The sequence below is a fragment of the Nycticebus coucang genome, chromosome 20 (assembly GCF_027406575.1).
Source record: "Nycticebus coucang isolate mNycCou1 chromosome 20, mNycCou1.pri, whole genome shotgun sequence".
Lineage (NCBI taxonomy): Eukaryota > Metazoa > Chordata > Mammalia > Primates > Lorisidae > Nycticebus > Nycticebus coucang.
The window spans coordinates 20,723,403-20,746,659 of NC_069799.1; the positions used below are offsets into that span (position 1 = coordinate 20,723,403).

Genomic DNA, 23,257 nt, shown 5'->3' on the forward strand with positions numbered 1-23,257 from the left:
GCTGAGGCAGGAGAATCGCTTAAGCCCAAGAGTTTGAGGTTACTGTGAGCTGTGATGCCACAGCACTCTACCAGGGGGGTGACAAAGTGAGACTTTGTCTATAGAATAAAATAAAATAAAATAAATACAAAATGTAGCCTTCTGAGCCTTGGTCCTTCACCCCCTCCCACTGAGCCTGTTCCCATCTACTGACCAGAGTCTGCGAATTCTCCACTCTGATCCCGTCCGACCTTCCCCCAACCTCGCTATCCATTGTTTGAAAACTCTAAGAATAATCTTACTGCATTAGTTTTTACTAGAGCCAATCACCTGTCATGCCTGGAACAAGGATCATACCCAAATTGCCCTTAGCCCCAATAATCACAAAGTGCATATCTTTAAGAAAAATGGGAAACAGTGGATAAAAGCTCATGAACTCAAGGAGCACGACAGACATATCACAGGTATTGACTGGGCTCCCAAAAGCGACTACATCGTCCCTTGTGGGGCAGACTGCAATCCCTATGTCTGGAGTCAGAAAGATGGTGTCTGGAAGCCAAGCCTGGTGATCCTAAGAACTAATCGCGCTGCCACTTTTGTGAATTGGTCTCCCTTAGAGAACAAATTTGCTGTGGGAAGTGGAGCACGACTCATTTCTGTTTGTTACTTCGAGTCTAAAAATGGCTAGTGGGTAAGCAAACACATTAAAAAGCTGAATCGCTCCACAGTCAATCCTCAGCTTGGATTGGCATCCCAACAATGTTTTCTGACAGCAGATCATGTTGTAATAACTGACCCAGCAAAAAGACACCTAAAAGCTCCTGACTGTCTTAGCCTGAGTCCCTGCATGTCTCAATCCCGCTCCCCTTGGGTTAATTCCTCAAACAGGTTTCAGAACAGAACAAGGAAGTTCCCTGAATTCCTAAGAACTCCTAGCAACAGGTAACAATGTGAAAACTTACCCAAACTCCCTAGCAATGGGTAAACAATAATGAAAAAAATTACCTACACAAAGTTCCCAGGCTACTGTATATCCCAAGCTATCCCCATGCCAACTGCCACACTATAGCCCCCCGACTATAACCCCATACCTGAGCTAACCGACCACTTTCTGCTCCTATTTTTACATAATTTGCCACATAGCACAAAAAGGGTATAAAAGACAGCCTGCTTTTCTCTTCAGGGCCATTTGCCCTTTGGGGCAGCAGCCCACCTGTGCAGGTGTAATAAATCACCATCTGATTCATACCTGAAGTGGGGTCCAAGTTTTTCTTCCTGGTGGCAAATGAGTTACAACAATGTGACTTCAAATGCAGAGTGTTTTCTGCCTATATTAAAGAAGTGGATGAAAAGCCAGCCAGGCACACCCTGAGGCAGCAAGTTGCCTTTTGGTCAGCTGATGTCAGAGTTTGGAGGCAGTTGCACAGGTGGCTAGGTCCATGGGGTCAGCTTCTCTGCCAGTGGGAGCCGCCTGGCCTGGGTCAGTCATGACAGCACAATGTCTGTTACTGATGCTTCAAAAAGTGTACTGGTCTCAACTATGAAAACAGAGTTTCTACCACTCCTGAGTGTGTCATTTGTCTCAGAGAATAGGGATGTGGCTGCTGGCCAATGCTCTTTAACTACGATGACCATAGCTGCTTGACCTTTGTGTTCAAGTTAGACATTCCAAAACAGAGCATCCAGCGCAACATGTCTGCCATGGAATGTTTCTGCAACACGGACAAGAGGGCCACGACCAAGGACCACAATACAGCCCTGGAGACGCTGCACCCGAATGGCATCACTCAACTGTCTACTTATGAGGTGGACAAGCAAGACCGTCACAAATTTTGCACTACTGGCACTGATGGAGGCATGACAAATTGGGATTTCAAGATCTTAGAATCTTCTATCCAGGGCCTCCGGATAATGTGAAATTGAGTGAGCCTCTGCCATCCAGAATGACCAAGGTCACTGACCGCAGCTCTGCCATTGGATGGAGAGGAAAGCCAGCCCCAAGGAAACACTGAAAACACATATGAAGCAAATATTGTTTGGTTTTGTTTGAGTATAAAATTGGAGAAAGTATTAGTTTTTTTTAAGCAGCAGTGATTTTTTTTTTTTTTTTTTTTTGCTATTTCATTCCATTCTTGACCAAAGCTTCTCTTTAAGTAGTTTATTATGGAGAATTGTCACACTAACTTAAAGGAAAGGGTGAGGGAGATATGTAAATTTGTCCAGTAGAAAGTTAAATTAAAATACTACAAAAAAAAAAAGAAAAGAAAAGAAATGTAGCTGCTGGATGTAGAGGATCATACCTCTAATCCTAACACTCAGGAAGGTCAAGGCAAATAGACTGCTTGAGCTCAGGAGTTCAAGACCAGCCTCAAGCAAGAGGCAGACACCAACTCTACTAAAAATTCCCAAACTAGCCAAATGTAGTGGACAGAGCCTGTAGTCCCAGCACTCAAAAGGCTGAGGCAAGGGGATCCTTTGAGCCCAAGAATTTAAAACTGCTGTGATCTATAATGCGATGGCACATGACTTTGTGGCAAAAAAAAAAAAAAAAAAAGAGAATTGTAAGGAGTAGCTACATCTAACTATGTTAAGGGTGGCAAAGTAGAACACATAAAAATTAAATTATTTATCACAGTCCATATAAAAACAAAATTTTGAAATTTGGGGACATCCTTAGTTGTTCTGATAAAATTATTGACTATAATTTCTGCAGAATCTTATTTGAAACATTTATAGAATAAAAAAATGTAAAACAGAAAACATACAACTATTTGTGGTGTTTCTGGGATTTCTGAACCAAACACTAACATCACCACTTCATTCACATATTTTGGATAAGATGCTAAAGAAAAATAAACTTTTTTTTTTTTTTGAGACAGAGCCTCAAGCTGTTGCCCTTGGTACAGTGCCATGGCATCACAGCTCACAGCAACCTCCAGCTCCTGGGCTTAAGTGACTCTCTTGCCTTAGCCTTTCAAGTAGCTGGGAGTACAGGCACCCACTTTAATGCCAGGCTATTTTTGTTTGTAGTCGTCATTGTTGTTCAGCAGGCCTGGGCTACATTTGAACCCACCAGCTCTGACGTAGGAGGCTGGCGCCTTAGCCATCTGAGCTACAGGCACCGAGCCTAGAAAAAAAACTTTTTTCAGACATAGTGCCATTCCATTGCCATGGCTAGAGTGTCATAGGACCAGTCTTAACTCATAGCAAACTGAAACTCCTGAGTTCAAGCAATTCTCCAGCCTCATCCCTGCCACTCACCCCCAGTAGGTGACACAATAGATAACTATTACAATGCTTAGCTAATTTTTGTATTTTTAGTAGAGATACGTTCTCCCTCTTATTTAGGCTGGTTTAACACTCCTGAGCTCAAGCAATAGCCCTACCTTGAGTCCCAGAGTACTAGGATTATAGGTGTGAGTTACCACACTCAGCCTAACGAATATTAAAAAAGGCTCAGTGCCTGTAGCTCAAGCAGCTAAGGTGCCAGCCACATACACCAGAGCTGACGGGTTTGAATCCAGTCTGGGCCTGCGAAAAAACAATGACAATTACAACCAAAAAATAGCCAGGCATTGAGGCGGTTGCCTGTAGTCCTACCTATCTGAGAGGCTAAGGTAAGAGAATCCCTTAAGACCAGAATTTAGAAGTTGCTGTAAGCTGAGATGCTATGGCACTCTACCCAGGGCGACAGCTTGAGGCTCTGTCTCAAAAACAAACAAACAAAAAAACGATTAAAGAGATATAATCCCCAGTCATCTTCCCCTTGAGACTATACAGGGCTGTGTGCTCATCCCAAAACCATGTCCCCTTTTTATTTTATTTCATTTTATTTTGAGAGACAGAGAGTCTCACTTACCCCCCATACCCCCCAGAGTGCCATGGCTTCATAGCTCACACCAACCTCAGACTCTTGGGCTCAAGTTATTCTCTTACCTCAGCTTCCCAAGTAGATACGACTACAAGCACCTGTCAAAAGGCCAACTACACTTAGAGACAGGGGTCTGGCTCTAGCTCAGGCTGGTCTCATATTCATGAGCTTAGATGATCCACCCACCTCAGCCTTCCAGAGTGTTGGGATTATAGGAGTGAGCCACCAACACCTGGCATCCTTGTCCCATTTTCAGAAATAAAAATGTATAGACTTCTTTAGGCCATAAATATGCATAGTTTCTGTCTTAACTAGAAGGTATTTACAGGTATTTACTTCATGCCCAATGGAGATGTGCACCCACTAGAACTTATCAGAAATTACTTTTCCCATTCATCTACAAGATTATCACATACTCAGATTCTTTTTTTCTTTCTTTCTTTTTTTTTTGCTTGAGACAACAGTCTCAAGCTGTGCAGCTCAAAGCAACCTCCAACTCTTGGCCTTAAGCAATTCTCTGGCCTCAGCCTTCCAAGCAGCTGGAACTACAGGCTATTATTGTTGTTGTTGCAGTTGTCATGGTTATTTTAGCTGGCCTGGGCGGGTTTGAACTCACCAGCCCCGGGGTATGTGGCTACTCACTGAGCTGTGGGCCCGCCCACATACTCAAGATTCCCTTTTTTTTTTTTTTTTTTTGAGATAAAGTTTCACTAAGTTGCCCTCAGTAGAGTGCTGTAGCATCACAGCTCACAGCAACCTCAGAATCTTGGGCTAAAGCAATTCTCCTGCCTCAGCCTCCCAAGTAGCTGGGCCCACAGGTGCCCGCCACAATACCCTGCTATTTTTTTGTTGCAGTTCTCATTGTTGTTTAGCTGCCCTGGGTGGGTCCCAACCCACCAGCCTCAGAATAAGTGGCCAGCGCCCTACCCACTGAACAATGGGCACCGCCCCTCTGATTCTTATCATTAAAAAAAAAAATTGTTAAGAAAAAAAGATATGCAACTGAAAACTGAAACTACTAGTCATAAATATATTCAATTTAAAAGGTGCCCATTACAATACACTAACCAGAATAATTCCTTACATAAAGTAACTTAACTACTTTTGTAATTTATATCAATAGACGTACCAAGCTACCTCGAAGATAGTTCTTATTATGAGGCACCCAGGGTTTTTCATATATCCCATCTACAACACAGGCGTGCCTTGTTCCCTAAAATTAAGAGCTTTTCTACCCGGGGTACAAAGTTTAAGTCCAACCGTAATAAAGTAACTTAAGGTATTAACCTCTCTGAAAATTGTAATAGCCAACTACACCTTTGTAGCACTGCTAAATACACGACCTTAGCTATTTTTGTCATACCAACAATAACTATTGGACTCAATCAGAAAATTAGTCCATTGCCCTGTGCCATCATTAAGGTCCTTAATACAACTGCTCTAGCCATTAATGCTCTGAAAAGTCAATTAAAACAAGTTATGAGAAGCTATACTTAAAAAATCAAGCAGCCATTATTGAGTATTAAAACACAATCACAGATGTAAAAACTTTAAAATCTATATAGTCCTTCAATTTATCTAACAGTTTCTAACTCATTAAAAACAAGTTAAAACTCCTAAAGGACATAGTCGAAACAATACAAGATTTTTCAGAATATCCAATACCTACTAAGTAAAGTATTGTCATAATTACCCAACATTACCTAAGTCTGAACCTTTATACTTATTCTTACGTTATATTAAGTTCCTTAATGCTACAAAATACGATGTATACCATCCATATGTACCCGCTGTTTCACAGATTTCAAAGAACAAAATTAATCAGCACAGCCCGCGTGTCAAATTAACTAACCATAACAATTACTTTCTTTCTTTTTTTTTTTTTTTTGTAGAGACAGAGTCTCACTTTATGGCCCTCTGTAGAGTGCCGTGGCATCACACAGCTCACAGCAACCTCCAACTCCTGGACTTAAGCGATTCTCTTGCCTCAGCCTCCCGAGTAGCTGGGACTACAGGCGCCCGCCACAACGCCCCGCTATTTTTTGGTTGCAGTTTGGCCGGGGCCGGGTTTGAAGCCACCACCCTCGTATATGGGGCTGGCGCCCTACCGAATGAGCCACAGGCGCCGCCCAACAATTACTTTCTTTTTAAATCAATTTCATAGATATAAAAATAAAATAAATAAAAGTAGGGCAGCGCCTGTGGCTCAAAGGGGTAGGGCGTTGGTCCCATATACTGGAGATGGCGGGTCCAAACCCAGCCCTGACCAAAAACTGCAAAAAACAAAACAAAAGAAAAAACTGAAAGTAGAGAATGTGGTAGACACAGACACCCCCACAAACCTGTCTTAGCTTTTTGTGAACTGAGAATGCACATTAAAGCATAGGAACAGTAAGTCAAACAGGCCAAACCAGAAATAGCGAACAAAGATGATAATCTTGAAAAAATAAAACAAGGAAGTAATGAGGCACTATAGAACAAGTTAATGGCAAGTTTAATGACGTTTTATTGATGACGATTTTTTGATTGGTTTTTTAATTGTTATATATTATTTAACTTGCCTACATGTTGTTAATCACGAGTATATTTTTAGTATACTTTGAAATTCTTCCCTATATAAATTATTAAAATTTGTTACATAGACAAAACAACATTTAAAAACTTACTCTCGCTGTCCTCCGGAATTACTAGCCTTTCCAATAAAAAAGCGTTTTTACACATCAACTCCAGCAGCAGGCAGGCGAGCCACTTCCGGTTCCCCAACAGGGAGAGCCAGGGCACCCGGCCCTAAGTTTAACAAAAGAATGAAAGGGTTGAAGGCCCCATGGACTACCCCTTTCCCCATGAACAAGCCCACACACACACACTCTTGGGATTCTTCCCTGAGGACCCTTCCATTGTCACCACCAGGGAGGGACACGCCATGCTGCAGCCCAGCCACACAGCTGCTCAGAGAGAGCTCTAGGCTGTGGGGCAAGTAACAGGTCCAGGAAGGCTTCAAGCAACAGGGTCCCAACTCCCTGCCCAAGAGTGGTCCGAGAGCCAAGGGGTGCCAGTGGCAAATTTCGGCCTTAAGAATCTAAAACTGAAGTGAAATTGCCTGGTCCCGCCACAGCCACTTCTGGCTCCAACCACGTCCGTCCCCCCTCTCAGGATACCCAGTGTCCTGTATTTACCATTTCACAGCTTCAGAGATGTCCTGGTGTTCTCTCTAAAGATCTCCCAGTACCTGCAGGTCACAGCGTTACAAAGACTGCTACTGAGACGAATAGGATCTCCAGGAGATGGAACTCCTGAAGGTGGAACAACCGCTCAGTGCCCAGGTCAGGAAACCAGCGCTGCTCTAGAACCCCGAAGCCGCCTTCTAATTTCTGTCTGTACATCAGATTGGACAGTTCATATAGGCGCATCCCTGATTGGATAGGACCTCAGGCCCCACCTCTCTGACCTTGAGTGACAGGAACGTCATCGGTCGAACAGGAGGCTGAAAGAGACCAGAAATGCTAATAATTTTTTCATTAACGACAATGACCATGACCTTTTTTTTAGACAGAGTCTCACTCTGACACTCTCAGTAGAGTGCCCTGGTGTCTCAGCTCACACCAACCTTCAACTCTTGGGTTCAAGCTATCCTCTTGCCTCAGCCTCCAGAATAGCTGGGACTACAGGAGCCTGCAACAATGCCCGGCTAATTTTTTTTTTTTTAAGAGAGGAGGTCTCCCTCTGGCTCAGGGTGGTCTTGAACCTGTAACCTCAGGCAGTCCACCGAATTCAGCCTCCCAGAGTGCTAGGATTACAGGCATGAGCCACCACCTCTGTCTTAGGGACAATGACTTTATTCATCTCCATATTCCAGGGCCACCATGCTTCCCATACTGTAACTGTTTAACAAATTTCGATTAAAGCAATAAAACTCTATTTACTGAGTGTGTAGTCTCTGCTAGACTTGGGCACCTATTATTTAAATAGGAGGTAGACTCTGCTTTGAAAGCATTTTCAATATACATCATGATGTCTAGGTAAAAACATGAACATAAAGAACTCAGTGAACTTATAGACACATGAAGGGTATTGGGAGTTAAAGCAAAGTCTGGTTATGGCAGTTCAAAGGGTGAAATTACCTCTAGTCTCCAGTCAGGGGGTTGGCATTGCAGGAGGCTTCGTGCATGAGGTGGTATTTCAGATCCCAACTAACAGGCATAACTAGGAGTATGTGGTACACCTCCTGGCGGAAGGGCTCAGCTACCATGTGGATTTTACCTTACAAACTCTCTTAACTCTTTTTTCACAGGGCTTTGTGCCTTCTCTGGCATGCAGTTCTGCTGAGGGATATTTGTATTTAGATCTAAATAAAAATTATATATATATATATATTTTTTTTTTTTTTTTGAGACAGAGTCTCACTTTGTCACTTTTGGCAGAGTGCCATGGCATCATAGCTTACAGCATACTCAAGCTCTTGAGCTACAGTGATTCTCTTGCCTTAGCCTCCTAAGCAGCTGGGACTACAGGTGCCCACCAAAATGCCCAACTCTTTTTTAGAGACAAGTCTCAATCTGGCTCAGGCTGGTCTTGAATCTGTGAGCTCAGGCTATCCACTTGCCTCAGCCTCCCAAGTGCTGGGATTACAGGTGTCAGCCACCGAGCCCTGCCTAAATTATATCTTTTTATTAATTTCAATTACATATATAGATATCTGTTTATAATATAGGCACAAAGTAAATACATGTTTTCCACTCATGGAAACAACATATTGACAATTTTATATATATAAATGTATATATATAAATATTTTATGGTGAAAAGTTATGTCAAGAGTGGACATAAAGTTTGTGTGCAATTTACAATAGTTTACTATTTAAACTTAAAACTTCACTATTTCAATTTAAATGAAAATACTTTGCCTTTTAAACTGCACACAAACTTTATGTTCAACTTATATTTATAATTAGCCAGCTGGACTTGCTTTAGAAGATCCAGCTGGAATTCCTTTAGAAGATCCCAGTTAGGTGGACAATTTTCTTTTTCTTTCTTTCTTTTTTTTTTTGAGCCAGAGTTTCACTGTGTCGCCTTGGTAGAGTGCAGTGGTGCCACAGCTCTTAGCAACCTCAAACTCTTGGGCTTAAGTGATTCTCTTACCTCAGCCTCGCAAGTAGCTGGAACCATAGGTGCCTGCCACAATGCCCAGCTATTTTTTAGTTGTAGCAGTTGTCATTGTTGTTTACCTGGCCTTGGCCAGGCTCTAACCTGCCAGCCTCAATTCATGTGTCTGGAGCTGTTACCACTGTGCTATGGGTTCCCAGCCTGGTGGGAAATTTTCAAAGCATCATAATCAGGAACCACTGGAACATATGCCTTCTTCTCTCCATCAGGCCTGATCCAGGTGTTGACCTTGGTCACATCAATGTCATAGAGCTTTTTCACAGCATGTTGATCTAGTGCTTGTTGGTTTTACATCCAAATGAACACAAGTGTGTTGTCCTTTTCTCACTTCTTTATGGTGTTGGGCCTTCTCGCGTGGGCAAGGCCTACTTGAGGCCTAGAGGAACTTCCTAAGCCTGAGTTGAGTTGGTGCTGTCCGTGCACTTCCGCATAGGAGTGACTCGGCAAGACCCGACCTGAAAGGGCTTCTACCTGGATACAGGTGATGGGGTTATATTTTATTGGCTTGAAGCCTGTCACCCCATTTTACATACCCCCTCCTTCCTGCTCCCACCTCTTGCCCCCTAGCCAAAGTTTATAAAAATTGCAGCATGTTACAATAAAGTTGAGTTCCTGCTTCGACAGACTCCCGGCTCTGTGTTTCCCTGTTTGAGCCGCTGACCCTCGCCATCCCGCTCAGCCCCTGGGACGAAATCGGGCTGGCCCTGATCTTCCCTCAACTGTGACTGCCAGAGGACCTGGCATTATGGTAGACTCAGTGATCAGGGAGAACTTGATGATGGTACAGTGGTCAAGCTTGTTTCTCCTGGGGAAGCCCTTCCTGGGATATGAAGGGCTGCCTCCAAAGGAGGCACAGAGCCCTCAGCCCTTGAAATGTGGGTGATGTCTGAATATCCTTTTTTGTGTGGCTGTGGTTGCCTTTTAGCACTGCCTTCTTGGCCTTCAATGCCTTTGCCTTTGCTTTGATTTTGGGAGGGGCAGGAGCTTCCTTCTTTACCTTTGGGACCATATGTGAAAAGCAACAATTATTTTAAAGTTTGAGTTTTTTTTTTATTTGCCTGAACTCTGGTCTTTTGAGAAAGTAGCCTAAGCTTTGAAAGAGGAGGCAGTCTTCTAAGTCAGCCTGTCCAATAGAAATAAAACGAAAATTTAGATGGGTATTGTGGTGGGTGCCTATAGTCCCAGCTACTTGGGAGGCTGAGGCAAGAAAATGTCTTAAGCCCAAAAGCCTGAGGTTGCTGTGAGCTGTGATTCCATGGCATTCTACCCAGGGTGACAACTTGAGACTCTGTCTCAAAAAAAAAAAGAAAGAAAAGAAAAAGAAATGAAATGAGAAATATGTGTTTCATTTCAAATTTTCTAGTAGCCTCATCAAAGAAAAGATAGTGAAATAGGTCAAATTGATTGTTACTGTTTATTTCACACAATATATTCCAAAATATTATTGTTTTCATAACTGATAACTTTGGTTATGTATCTTTTAAATTTATTCTATGGGCTCAGTGCCCATAGCTCAGTGGTTATGGCGCCAGCCACATGCACTGAGGATGGCAGGTTTGAACCCAGCAGGGCTTGCTAAAACAACAGTGACAACTGCAACAAAAAAATAGCCAGGCATGGTAGTGGGTGCCTTTAGTCCCACCTACTTGGGAAGCTGAGGCAAGAGAATCAGTTAGCCCAAGAGTTGGAGGTTGCTGTGAGCTGTGACTCCAGGGCACTCTACCAGGGGCAACATAGTGAGACTTTGTCTCAATAAAAAAAATTTCATTCTACGTATTTTTTTTCATTTTGAGACAGAGTTTTACTTTGTCACCATTGAGAGTGTCATGGCATCATAGCTTACAGCACCCTCCACCTCATGGACTCACGCGATCCATTTGCCTCAGCGTCCAAGTAGCTGGGAATACAGGCATCCGCCACAACGCCCTGCTATTTTTTAGAAACAGTGTCTTGCTCTTGTTCAGACTGGTCTTGGACCTGTGAGCTCAGGCACTCCACCCATCTCAGCCTCCCAAGTGGTGAAATTATAGGCGTGAGCCACCTCGTCAGACCTTTTCTTTTTTTTTTTTTTTGAGACAGAGTCTGGAACTGTCACTGTGGGTAGAGTGCTGTGGCATCATACATAGTTCACAGCAGCCTCCAACCTGAGCTTAAGCAATTCTCTTGCCTCAGTTTTTCTAATTTTAGTAGAGATAGGGGGGTCTCGCTTTTGCATAGGCTAGACTTGATCCCGTGTGCTCAAGCTATCCACCTGCCTCAGCCTCCAAGAGTGCTAGGATTATAGGCATAAGCCTCGTTCTACGTATTAACTGTAGAGTACAAGCTCTGTATTCAGAACAGCATGTGGACAGTTGCTGCCACATTGAAGTGGAACACTGAGGGCTTTGACTCTCCTAAACTCAGAGATGTAACTGTCCTGAACCACACTGTTTTGCTGTCAGAATAAGTGAACATTCTACTCCCTATCAGAATCTTGCCTCAGGTCCATGGGTGGGAGAGACAGAGCACCCTGTGGGAGCATGGGACAGTGTGCAAAAGGGGACTACTGGTAAACCTACACTTCACTCTGTGCTTTGATGGATGCCTATCTATCTTCCAGAAATCATACACAGAACAAAAATTAGTTGGGCTCCAAAAAGGAACCTCAATAGTTTGGTTGCATAACTCTGTAAAGGATGGGACATATGCATAAGCAACGTGATTACTGTGACTGGACAGGGTGGGTGTGAGATCTAGGTTTCTGAGATGTACCTGGAGTCGGATAAGTATGTCTACAAACTCCAGGAATTAGGGACCCCCCACTAATTATTCCTACCTTTCAGGCTTTGAGTTTCCAAACAGAACACAGGTGAGCACAGCACCAGCCTCTTCTCCTCCTCCTCTGGCCTGCACCAAGGAGAAGGGACCTTGGGGCTGAGCTGGGTAAGCAGGGATGTGAAGCCAGGACAAGTGGCAGGTAAAGGCTGGACTGGCCCTGCTCCAGGGCAGGATGTTAGCACCTGCATGTGGGCCTTGATTATCCCAGGGCTCGTTTTACTTTAACTTCTAGAAGACACACTTCTCTAAATCACAGACTGTTAAGAAAATATAATGATGTCATCAAGATAAGAATAATATTTTTTAGTATAACCCACAAAGACAATCTCCCACAAATATTTTGGAAACTTCACTGTCCACACTTGGAGAGACATTTAGAGTGTTCTCTTCCTAATTCTAATGCCAATCTGTCTGCTACACACTTACTTGCCATACTCTGATCTGGAGACAAACCTCAACATTTACAACATTGCAATGTGCAGGAATAAATTTTTTACTGGAAAAGGTATGGTGAGTGGTATGTTACTCATTTTTATTTTCTTTATTTCAGCATTATGATTGACATGTCACACATTTGCCGTAAGAGAAATATTTATATAATAAAACCCATCACACATAGTACCAATCAAGATGCTTCCACAGTTTTTATCATCTTGCCTTCACTCGGAAAAACCAAATTCAGTCGCCTTTTTAAAGTAAATATAACAGGGCGGCGCCTGTGGCTCAGTGAGCAGGGCGCCGGCCCCATATACGGAGGGTGGCGGGTTCAAAACCAGCCCCAGCCAAACTGCAAGAAAAAAATAGCCGGGCGTTGTGGCCGGTGCCTGTAGTCCCAGCTACTCAGGAGGCTGAGGCAGAAGAATCGCCTAAGCGCAGGAGTTGGAGGTTGCTGTGAGCTGTGTGATGCCACGGCACTCTACCGAGGGCAATAAAGTGAAACTCTGTCTCTACAAAAAAAATAAATAAATAAATAAAGTAAATATAACAGATCATGGGCAGCGCCTGTGGCTCAGTCGGTAAGGCACCGGCCCCATATACCAAGGGTAGCGGTTTCAAACCCGGCCCCGGCAAAACTGCAACCAATCAATAGCCGGGCGTTATGGTGGGTGCCTGTAGTCCCAGCTACTTGGGAGGCTGAGGCAAGAGAATCGCTTAAGCCCAGGAGTTGGAGGTTGCTGTGAGCTGTGTGAGGCCACTGCACTCTACCGAGGGCCATAAAGTGAGACTCTGTCTACAAAAAAAAAAAAAAAAAATTAAAGTAAATATAACAGGAAACATTATTTAGTTTGTAGGCATTTTACTAACTATATTTAATAATTTAAAAACTCTTATAGAAAACACTTTCTTGGGGGGTGGGGGTGCAGTGCCTGTGGCTCAGTGGGTAGGGTACTGGCCCCATATACCAAAGGTGGCAGGGTCGAACCAGCCTGGCCAAACTGCAAGAACACCAAAAAAGAATAGCCAAACATTGTGGTGGGCACCTGTCATCCCAGCTACTCCAGAGGCTGAAGTAAGAGAATCGCCTAAGCCCAGAAGTTAGAGGCTGCTGTGAGCTGTGACCTCACAGCACTCTACAGGGGGCAACAGAGTGAGACTCTGTCTCAAGAAAAAAAAAAAAAAACTGAAAGAAAATATTACCATGAGAATGTGACCACTTCTCACTCCCTACCATAGGAATGTGACCACCTCTCACTCCCTACCATAGGAATGTGACCTTTGGTAACTGTTCCAGGAGATAGCCCCAGGAGCTGCAGCAAATGTTTACTATTAAGCAAATATTTGACTGTTAGTCTTGTCTTAAAACAGTTGAATAGTGAACCAGAGTTCTTCTTATCTGGTTAGAGCCCCAGCTGTATCTATTCCCTCTTACTTTATTAGAGCCCCTGGCATGTCTGCTATTCCCGCCTACTTTGTAGTTTTTGCCTTTATAAGCTTGTAAAAAACTGCTGTGCGGGGCTTGACTTCTCGGCTTCTAAAAGAGTTGTGAGTCAAGTCCCAGCATGCTGGAATAAAAATCCTCTTGCGTTTTTGCATCAAGCGACGTCTCTTGCGGTTGATTGGGGTGGTCAGAGCTCCGGGCAGAGTGGGGGGTTCTGCCCCAAGTCTTTCACAACAACAACATAGGAACACAGGTACTCCAAAGCACTTTATTCTGTGATATAACCAAGCACGGGGACACACAAAGGAGTGCACAAATCCCTCCCAACCCTTATATTCCCAGCCACCTTAACCCAAATGTTGACTTTTTTCTTGACCTCAGCTCACTACAATCCAAGTGAATAAAGGCCATGATGCCCACACAGAACCTGGAGTCTGTTTCCTTTCATTCATGACTTGGAATAACTTCTCATTCTGAAAAGCACAAGATAGAAAAAATATATGCAGAATAGAAAATAATGCATATAAAAAGAGAATGATAATTTTGGTCAGTTTTTAGAGGAAAAGGAAGAAATTGCAATATCTAAGTAAAATTTTTACTCTACCGTATAGACAATAAAAAGGGGATCTTAGTTCATAACTTAGTTAGTTATGAACTAAGATCCTAACAGAGAAGAACCTCAACTTTTAAAATGTTAGGAAGAAGCAGAATTGTTGGGGATCAGTTTCTCACCAGGATTGTGGGATACCTGCTAAAGTGAAATTGGCCAAATGTGGAAAATGAAGACACAAGACAGAGAGAGACACATTTACAGGTGGGCCTAAATGATCTCCGTCAACCATGGTGAGACTCAACTTTTATGGAGTTCTCTCAATGCTAATTTTTTTTCTTCCTGTCGCCCCCTGTAGAGGGTCATGCCCATAACTCAGAGCAACCTTGAATTCTTGGGCTCCAGTGGTTCTCTCACCTCAGCCTCCAAAGTAGCTGGGACTACAGGTGCCCACCACAATGCCTGGCTATTTTGTTTGTTTGTTTGCTTTGTTTTGTTTAGCAGTCCCAAGCTGGGTAGAAACCCACCAGCTTTGGTGCATGTGGCCAGCACCCCAACAACTGAGAGGGGCGCCCCTCTCCATGCTAAGTTTATTTGGGAGGTCTATTAAGCTAATGGAGAACTGTGCAAGGAACAACCTGTGTGCTATTTGCATCATACATTAGCAATTATATGAATACGTGGCTTTTTTCCATTCTCTTCTGCTCCTTAATTGATAGTTAAGTATACTTAGTCCTTGCCTTCTAGAGAAACAAGGAACATAAGCTTAAGGCAAACATGATGTGCCCACTTCTGCATGGTTGGCCTCCCTCTTCAGGAGTCCAAAGGGAAGGTTAAACCTCTTGTTCCCCTGAGGGGCCACACAGGCTTTGGAAGCTGAGAGAGAAAGAAGTCCTTCCTCCTACCTCCGCCTAAGGGTTCCTTCCTCTGTTTGTGTGGGTATTGGTTGTGCACACTGTCTCTAGTGACTTTTGCAACACCCACCTCTCTCCCAGGGTTTCTGTGTTCCAGCCACCTTAAAAACTGAAGCCTTTTGCTTTTACGGGAAGATCTGTGGCCCCAAGGCTTGATGGATTGCCTGTCAGGCCTTGCCAAGCTGTGATGTGCACTCCAATGTGCCTGGGTCATTTAACCTTCAAACAGGCAAGTTGTAATCACTGTTTTCTTCCTCAACATTGTTTTCTGCAAGAACTGCACAGACTGGTTGTTCATCAGTAAAGCTATATTTTATGTTATTTTTATGACGATTTTGGCCAGGACCAGGCTTGAACCCACCACCCCCGGTATATGGGGCCAGTGTCCTACTCCTTGAGGCACAGGTGCCGCCCAGTAAAGCTATTTTTATTAAAAACCAATTTAAAGGCTCAGTGCCTGTGGCTCAAGCAGCTAAGGTGCCATCCACATACACCTGAGCTGGCGGGTTCGAATCCAACCCAGGACCACCAAAACAACAATGACGGCTGCAACCAAAAAGTAGCTGAACCTTGTGGCAGGTGGCTGTAGTCCCAGCTACTTGGGTAGCAGAGGCAGGAGAACTGCTTGAGCCCAGGACTTCGAGGTTGCTGGGAGCTGTGATGCCAGAGCACTCTATTCAGGGTGACAGCTTGAGGCTCTGTCTCAAAAAAAAAAAAAAAAAAAAATTGAAATACTAAAGCTAGGCTGCCGTTTCTTTGCTCAGTTAATCTTCTAAGTTCTAACTTCTCTTGGAGGGCTCAGGGTCTTTATAATTTCCCCACGCAGAATATGATATTTTCAGAATTGTTGGCCAGTGTTTTCTGACTGTATAACAAAGAACATGTAGGTTGATGAAAAAGAGAAGAAAACACCTAATGGAGGACATAGAAGTAAACAAAGATTTTGGAAAAAACGTTGTATTTTCATTTATATCAAACTCATTTAAAAATATGCAAATAATAATTATTTCTTTTTCTTTTTTTTTTTTTTTGAGTCTCACTATGTCTCCCTTAGTAAAGTGACATGGTGTCACAGCTCACGGCAATCTCAAACTCTTGGGCTTAAGTAATTCTCTTACTTCAGCATCCCAGGTAGCTGGGACGACAGGCACCTGCCACATAACCTGGCTATTATTTTGTTGCAGTTGTCATTGTTGTTTAATTGGCCTGGGATTGGTTTGAACCCCCCAGCCTGGGTGTATGTGGCCAGCTTCGTAAACATTGTACTACAGGTGCCAAGCCTTTCTTTCTTTTTCTTTTTCTTTTCTTTTTTTTTTTTTTAATTTTTATTTTGAGACAGAGTGTAGTTGTGCCCAAGAATGTGAGTGGAATTACAGAAAATATGCCAGGACACTGATGTCAAATTGGGTATATGGTCCTTTATTGCCCTTGGCAGCAAGTGGGCTCCCGGCCCCAGGCTCAGCAACTGTAGCTCAGCGGCAAAGGTGCTGGCCACCTACACTGGGGCTGTAGGGATTAAACCCAGCCCTGGCATGTCAAACAATAATCACAACAACAACAACAACAACAACAACAACAAAATAGCCGGGCATTGTGACAGGCACCTGTAGTCCCAGCTACTTGGGAGGCTGAGGCAAGAGAATCACTTAAGCCCAAGAGTTTGAGGTTGCTGTGAGCTGTGATGCTACAGCATCCTACTGAGGGTCACATAATTAGATTATATCTCAAGAAAAAAAAAAAAGAAAGAAAGAACTCCCAGCCCCCAGGGTTGGGCCAGGGGTATTCTAGCAAAAAGCAGAATTTTACAGAAACAGAACTATTTTCAGCATTATATTTTTAGGGGGTGTGAAATAGCTTGCACCTGCAGATTAATTGTTAAAGAGGATATCTAACAGAAGTTAGACCATTTCTTGTCAAAGGGTTTGTACTTAACCGCAGAGCAACTGGCAAAGAAATGGGGGGATGGACCAGGTACAGGGACCTTAAGATGCACGAGGGGAAATGCCGCGGGTTATGAAGCAAAGTGGAGTCAGTCTGGCTTTTTAGCACAAAATGGAGTCTGTCTGCCCTTTAAGTGTAATGGTGTTGTCTAGGGGTTGAGCACATGGCATTAAAGATCAATTCACAATTATAGTACATTAATAAGAGAAAGGTTTATTTCCAAATAACATGCCCATAGGAGGAACCACAAGAATGATTACCCAATGTCTCAATGATGGTGGGAGAGTTTAATAGATGCCTTTTAGAAGGGAGGTGGAGAATGTGGAAAGTATAGGTGCACCAAGTGGTTGCTAAGGGGGGGGCAAGTGTAGATGGAGGGAGACAGATTGATTTGTAAATTAACACGAGAGACAGGCATTGTGTTTTAAATGATTTGGGTCCAGGCCTTCTGGAGTTCGAAAGAAGTCAGCAGCCTCCTTTGATTCCCAGTCTGGTTAGTCCAGTAGATGAAGGGGAGGCCTCTTCCAATGCTTTTTTTTTTGGAAATAAGAGTCTCACCTTGTCACCCTCAGTAGAGTGTTATGGCATCATAGCTCACAGCAACCTCAAACTCTTGGGTGCAAGCAATTCTGTTGCCTTAGCCTCCTTTGGAGCTAGGACTTACAGGTGCCTGCCACAATGCCCGGCTATCTTTTTTGTTTGTTTAGTAGGCCCAGGCTGGGTTCAAAACCACCAGCCTCAGAGTATGTGGCTGGTGCACTAACAACTGAGTTTGGGTGCCACATTCCACAGCTTTTTTTTGAGACAGAGTCTCAAGCTGTCACCCTGGGTATGGTGCTTGGCATCACAGCAACCTCAAATGCTGGGCTTAAATGATTCCCCTGCCTCAGCCTCCCAAGTAGCTGGGACTACAGGCAGCTATCACCATGCCCAGCTATTTTGTTGTTGTTGCAGTTGTCAGTGCTGTTTTAGCTGGCCCGGACTGGTTTTGAACTCACCAGCCTCAGTGACCACTCCCTACCCACTGAGCTACAGGTGCCACACTTCCAATGGTTTTTCATCATAAATGGCCTTTAATTCAAAATATTCTTTATCAAGGAGTCACATTTTTGGATGAAATTTCCTTAGGCTCTTCAGCATCATCATGGCTCACAGCAACTACAAATTCTTGTGCTCTTGTGATCGTCATTTCTCAACTTTTTCAGTACCAGAAAATACAGGTGCCCATCAAAATGCCTGGGTAATGTCTTTTGTTTTACTAGAAATAATGTCTCCCTTTTGTTCAGGATGTTTTCAAACTCCTGAGCTTAAAAAAATACACCCATTTGGGAGGCGCCTGTGGCTCAAAAAAGTAGGACACTGGCCTCATATACCAGAGGTATATGGCAAGTTTAAACCCAGCCCCGGCCAAAAACTACAAAAAAAAAAAAAAGTACAAACGTCTTCACCTCTCAGAGTGCTAGTGTTATGCCCAGGAGTTCTCCAAAGACCACACAGCCAGACAAGCCAAATTCATAGAAGAGTCCTTTATTGAAGAGCTGGCCAGCAACTGCCTCAGTGTCCCAACGTGGGGTTTTTGAAAGCAGCTCTGAGTTGTTTGTGGCTCTGGATTTTATAGGATAAAACCAAAGGGGGTGCAAAAAAGTTAAGCAAGCATTATTATTTATTATTATTATTATTTTTTTTTTTGGTAGAGACAGAGTTTCACTTTATTGCCCTGGGTAGAGTGCCCTGGAGTCACACAGCTCACAGCAACCTCCTACTCCTGGGCTTACGCTATTCTTCTGCCTCAGCCTCCCGTAAGCAAGCGTTATTACAGAAGCAAAATTAGCCCTTAGCACAATTCTTCCCTTAAAAGGGCAGGTGTGGGGTCTGAGGGAAACTAAGGAGGAAGAGAATTGTAGGGAGTAGGAGTATGATCATTAGGGCTGTAATCTGGAGGATAGTAATGGGCTTTTGCACAATAAGGGCAGTTAGTAATTTTTCCACACACTACTACAGTTCTAACCACTAGTAAATGTGCAGGCAAATGAAACCGGTTTTCAAGGCAATAAAATGTAAGAAGGTGGGGCAAGCAAATGAATGGAGGATAATGGGTCCTACTGTGGTTGTAGTAAGGTTGTGAGCCATGGGAACCAGGAAAAGAGAGATTTCCACCATTTTTTTTTGGTTCTTCTTGGTGATAATAATTTTCGTTTAGACCTTTTTTTTTTTTTTTTTGGTTTTTGCCCAGGGCTAGGATTGAACCTCCACCTCTGGCATATGGGACCGGCACCCTACTCCTTGAGCCACAGGCACCACCCTTCGTTTGACTTTTACAGACTAAAGAAAGAGTTTCTGTAATGAGTCCAGACTGGTTAGCGGAGAAACAGCAATTTTCTCCCAAAGCTGCACATAGTCCTCCTTCTTTCATGAAGAGGAGATCTAGTCCTCTTCCGTTTTACAAAACGACTTCAGCTAGGGAATCAACTTGTTTTTCTAATTGGGAGATGGAACTTTCTTTTTCTTTCTTTTTTTTTTTTTTTTTTTTTTTGAGACAGTTTCACTGTGTAGCCATTTGTTGAATGTCCTGGCGGTAGAGCTCACAGTAACCCGAAACTCTTGGGCTTAAGCGATTGATTCTCTTGCCTCAGCTTCCCAAGTAGCTAGGACTACAGGTACCCGCCCAACACCCAGCTATTTTTGGATGCAGTTGTCATTGTTTAGCTGGTTCTGGACAGGTCTGAGCCTGCAACGCTCCATGTATGTGGCTGGCACCGTAACCACTGTGCTAGGGGTGCCGAGCCTGGGAGATGGAACTTTCTAGCAGTCTTAAATCTCAAGCAACTTGTTGGCTGAGGAATTTTAAATTACTGTCTTGTAAGGCTAGAGAGCTAGCACCAGTACTGAAGATCCCGCGGTACCTGCTGATCTTAAGAGGGGAATGAGAATAGTGGCTCTTTTTATTCTGGTATGGTAGGGATTAAAGTATAAATTTAGGTGTTCTCTTCCTTCTCCATCATATATGTACACTTGGGGTATAATGTGAACTAGTATACATAAGGTGGGGGGGCCATCAGAGAACAGGCTAACAGAGGTACATCGGGTTAAGCTATTAATGCGAGCAAACCAGGTTTCAAGGGGTCTTTGTAGTGTAGGATTTCAGGGGTTGGCTCCGTGCCTGTGGCTCAAGCTGCTAAGGCGCCAGCCACATACACCTTAGCTGGCGGGTTCGAATCAGGCTCAGAACCGCCAAAACAACAATGACAGCTGCAACCAAAATATAGCCGGTCATTATGGCAGGCGCCTGCAGTCCCAGCTACTTGGGAGGCAGAGGCAGAAGAATTGCTTGAGCCCAGGACTTGGAGGTTGCTGTGAGTTGTGATGCCACCTCATTCTACCCAGTGTAGAAGCTTCAGGCTCTTTCTCAAAAAAAAAAAAAAAAAAAAAAAAGGAATTCAGGGATTTCTGTTTTGTTTCCCTGTATTACTTGGCTGCAAGAATTTTCATAGGGTGACCTTGTTCTTGTAAATCTCCTAAAGTGAGTTTTGGCTGAAGCAATTACATTCTGTGGTACGGGTACACAGATTACATCTCTCCTCCCCATTTTCCAAAGTTCAAAGTCCAATTAAGTCAAGTCCCGAGAGGAGTTTCCTCAGGCTTCAGCCATGTGTGAGTCCACTAGCCAGATCCCAGTATGTGGCTGGAGCAAGTCATGTTGACTGTCTTAAAAGTTACCTTTGTTAGATCAGGGTTTGTAGCTCAGTAGTGCGCCTACTACATATACTGTGTGAGAGGGCGGCACTCGACTGGCAGAGATCTCACAGACCACTAAGGCTTGTACAAAAAGTCTTTATTGGTGAGGGAGAGAGAGAAGAGAAAAAAGAGAGTAGAGAAAAGAGGGGGGAGGGGGAAGAGAGAGAGAAAGTGTTAGAGGGAGAGAGCAGCTTTATATAAGATCGAGTAAGGGAAGACTTAGAATGGTGACGGGATGGTAGAATAGCCAATAAGGAGTTACTGCTCTGGCTGACCATTAGGGGCAGGCCATAAGTTTCAAATTTCCAGCGGGTATTTGGGACAAGGAGATGAGGTAAGTTTTGCGACTTGGGCAATTACCTAACACCCAGGCTGGAGGGTTTGACCCTGGCCTGGGCCTGCTGAACAACAATGACAACTGCAACCAAAAAAAATAGCCAGTCATTGTGGCAGGGGCCTATAGTCCCAGCTTCTTGAGAGGCTCAGGTAAAAGAATTGCTTAAGCCCAAGAGTTTGAGGTTGCTGTGAGCTGTGACACCACAGCACTCTACCAAGGGTGACATAGTGAGTCTCTGACTCAAAAATAATAATAAGTGGCACCTGTGGCTTAAAGGAGTAGAGCACCGGCCCCATATACTGGAGGTGGTGGGCTCAAACCTGGCCCTGGCCAAAAACTACAAATAATAAAAAAAATAATAATAATAAAAGAAAATAAAAAAATAAATAAACCTTGCTAAGTTCTTTGTACAGTGCTGCCACTGTAAGCACACAGTGACAAGTACATAAATTTAATTCTCAGATCTCAAATAAATTTCTTTACAATGATAAAAATGATTGAAAAGTAAGGGTTGTGGCTCCGTGCCCATAGCACAGTGGTTATGGAGCCAGCCACATACACGAGGGTGGCAGGTTCAAACCTGGTCCAGGTCTGTTAAACAACAAAAATAGCCAGGCATTTTGGTAGATGCCTGTAGACTGAGCTACTTGGGAGGCTGAGGCAAGAGAATAGCTTGAGCCCAAGAGTTTGAGGTTGCTGTGAGCTGTGACGCCACAGCACTCTACCAAGGATGACATAGTGAGACTCTGTCTCAGGTGAACTGAAAGAGCTGCTCTCAGATTACTAGAAAATGTGCCTGTTGTGTTCACACCTTGGCTGTATTTATATAAATGCCCTCAGATATAATATGACAAAAGTCACCAGGCTTTTTTTATATCACTACAGAAGCTGCAGCACAGGGAGCGGCAATCAGGGCCATTTGCTATGGCCAGTGTGGTTCCTTAGTTGATTCTACCCCAGGAAACAGAGGCCTCCTCAATGTCATTGCTCCGTACAATGTCAGAGACCTTTGGTTTCTTTTCCAAAGTCAAGCTGTGCTCATCTTGTAGGCAGTACTCTGTGCAGGAATCATGTGAGTGAGAGACTCACCAGAACACTTCCCAAGGAGGCTCATCCTGGAACCGTCCCATGCACACTCAGGTGAACCTCACTTGTATCTCCTCCTTATTCCTGACCTCCTCATTGTCCCTAAGCCTGAACCCCTCATGAATGTTCTCCAATGAAGGATACTAAAATCCTCTCATTGATGGACATACCCACTTTCTTCCAATGCCCCTTATAAGTTATCTGTTTGTCTGTTTCTTTTAGCCAAAAAAGCAAAATTCTCTGTGGTCCTCTATTTGGAAGCTGTCCTTGGAAATAATTCTTTTTTTTTTTTTCTGGAATTCCCACATTTGAGGTGGGCCTTGATACTGTGGATAAAATGAGTCCACAGTTTGAGGACTGGGTGCTTGTCTCATGTCAGTAATCCAAGCATTGTGGGAAGCCAAGGCCAGTGGATTGTCTGAGCTCAGGAATTTGAGACAAGCATTAACCAGAGTGATACCTCATCTCTAAAAATAGCTAAGTATTGTGGTGGGTACCTGTAATCTCAGCTACTCAGAAGGCTGAGGCAAGAGGATTCCTTGACCCCAAGAGTTTGGGGTTGCTGTGAGCTATGACGCCATGGCACTCTACTGAGGGTGACAAAGTGAGAGTCTGTCTAAAAAACAAAAATGAGTGTTCAGTTAAGGACATGTAAGCTAACTCCTTAGAAGCCCTATTTTATCCTAAATAATCCGAAGCTGAAGCTGTCAACAAAAGTTGATTCTTGCCAGGCGAGGTGGCTCATGCCTATAATCGTAGCACTCTGGGAGGCTAAGGGAGGGTGGACTTCCTGAGCTCCTGAGTTCAAAACCAACCTGAAACAGAATGAGACCTCATCTCAAAAAAAAAAAAAGTTGATTCTTATTTTTCCAGAGTCCAGAATTTGAGAGGTCCTGGCTGTCAAAGAGCTTGCAAGTTCCTCACCAGTTGATACTGTGTTAATCCATCTCCTCTCACTTCTCACCTATAAGAATCAAATCTTATG

The 23,257-nt window shown here is 43.6% G+C and overlaps 1 pseudogene; it reads left to right on the forward strand.

The window, feature by feature from the left end:
* Positions 1 to 314: 314 nt before the first annotated feature.
* LOC128572950 (actin-related protein 2/3 complex subunit 1A-like) lies at positions 315 to 1,896 on the forward strand (annotated as a pseudogene).
* Positions 1,897 to 23,257: the final 21,361 nt, after the last annotated feature.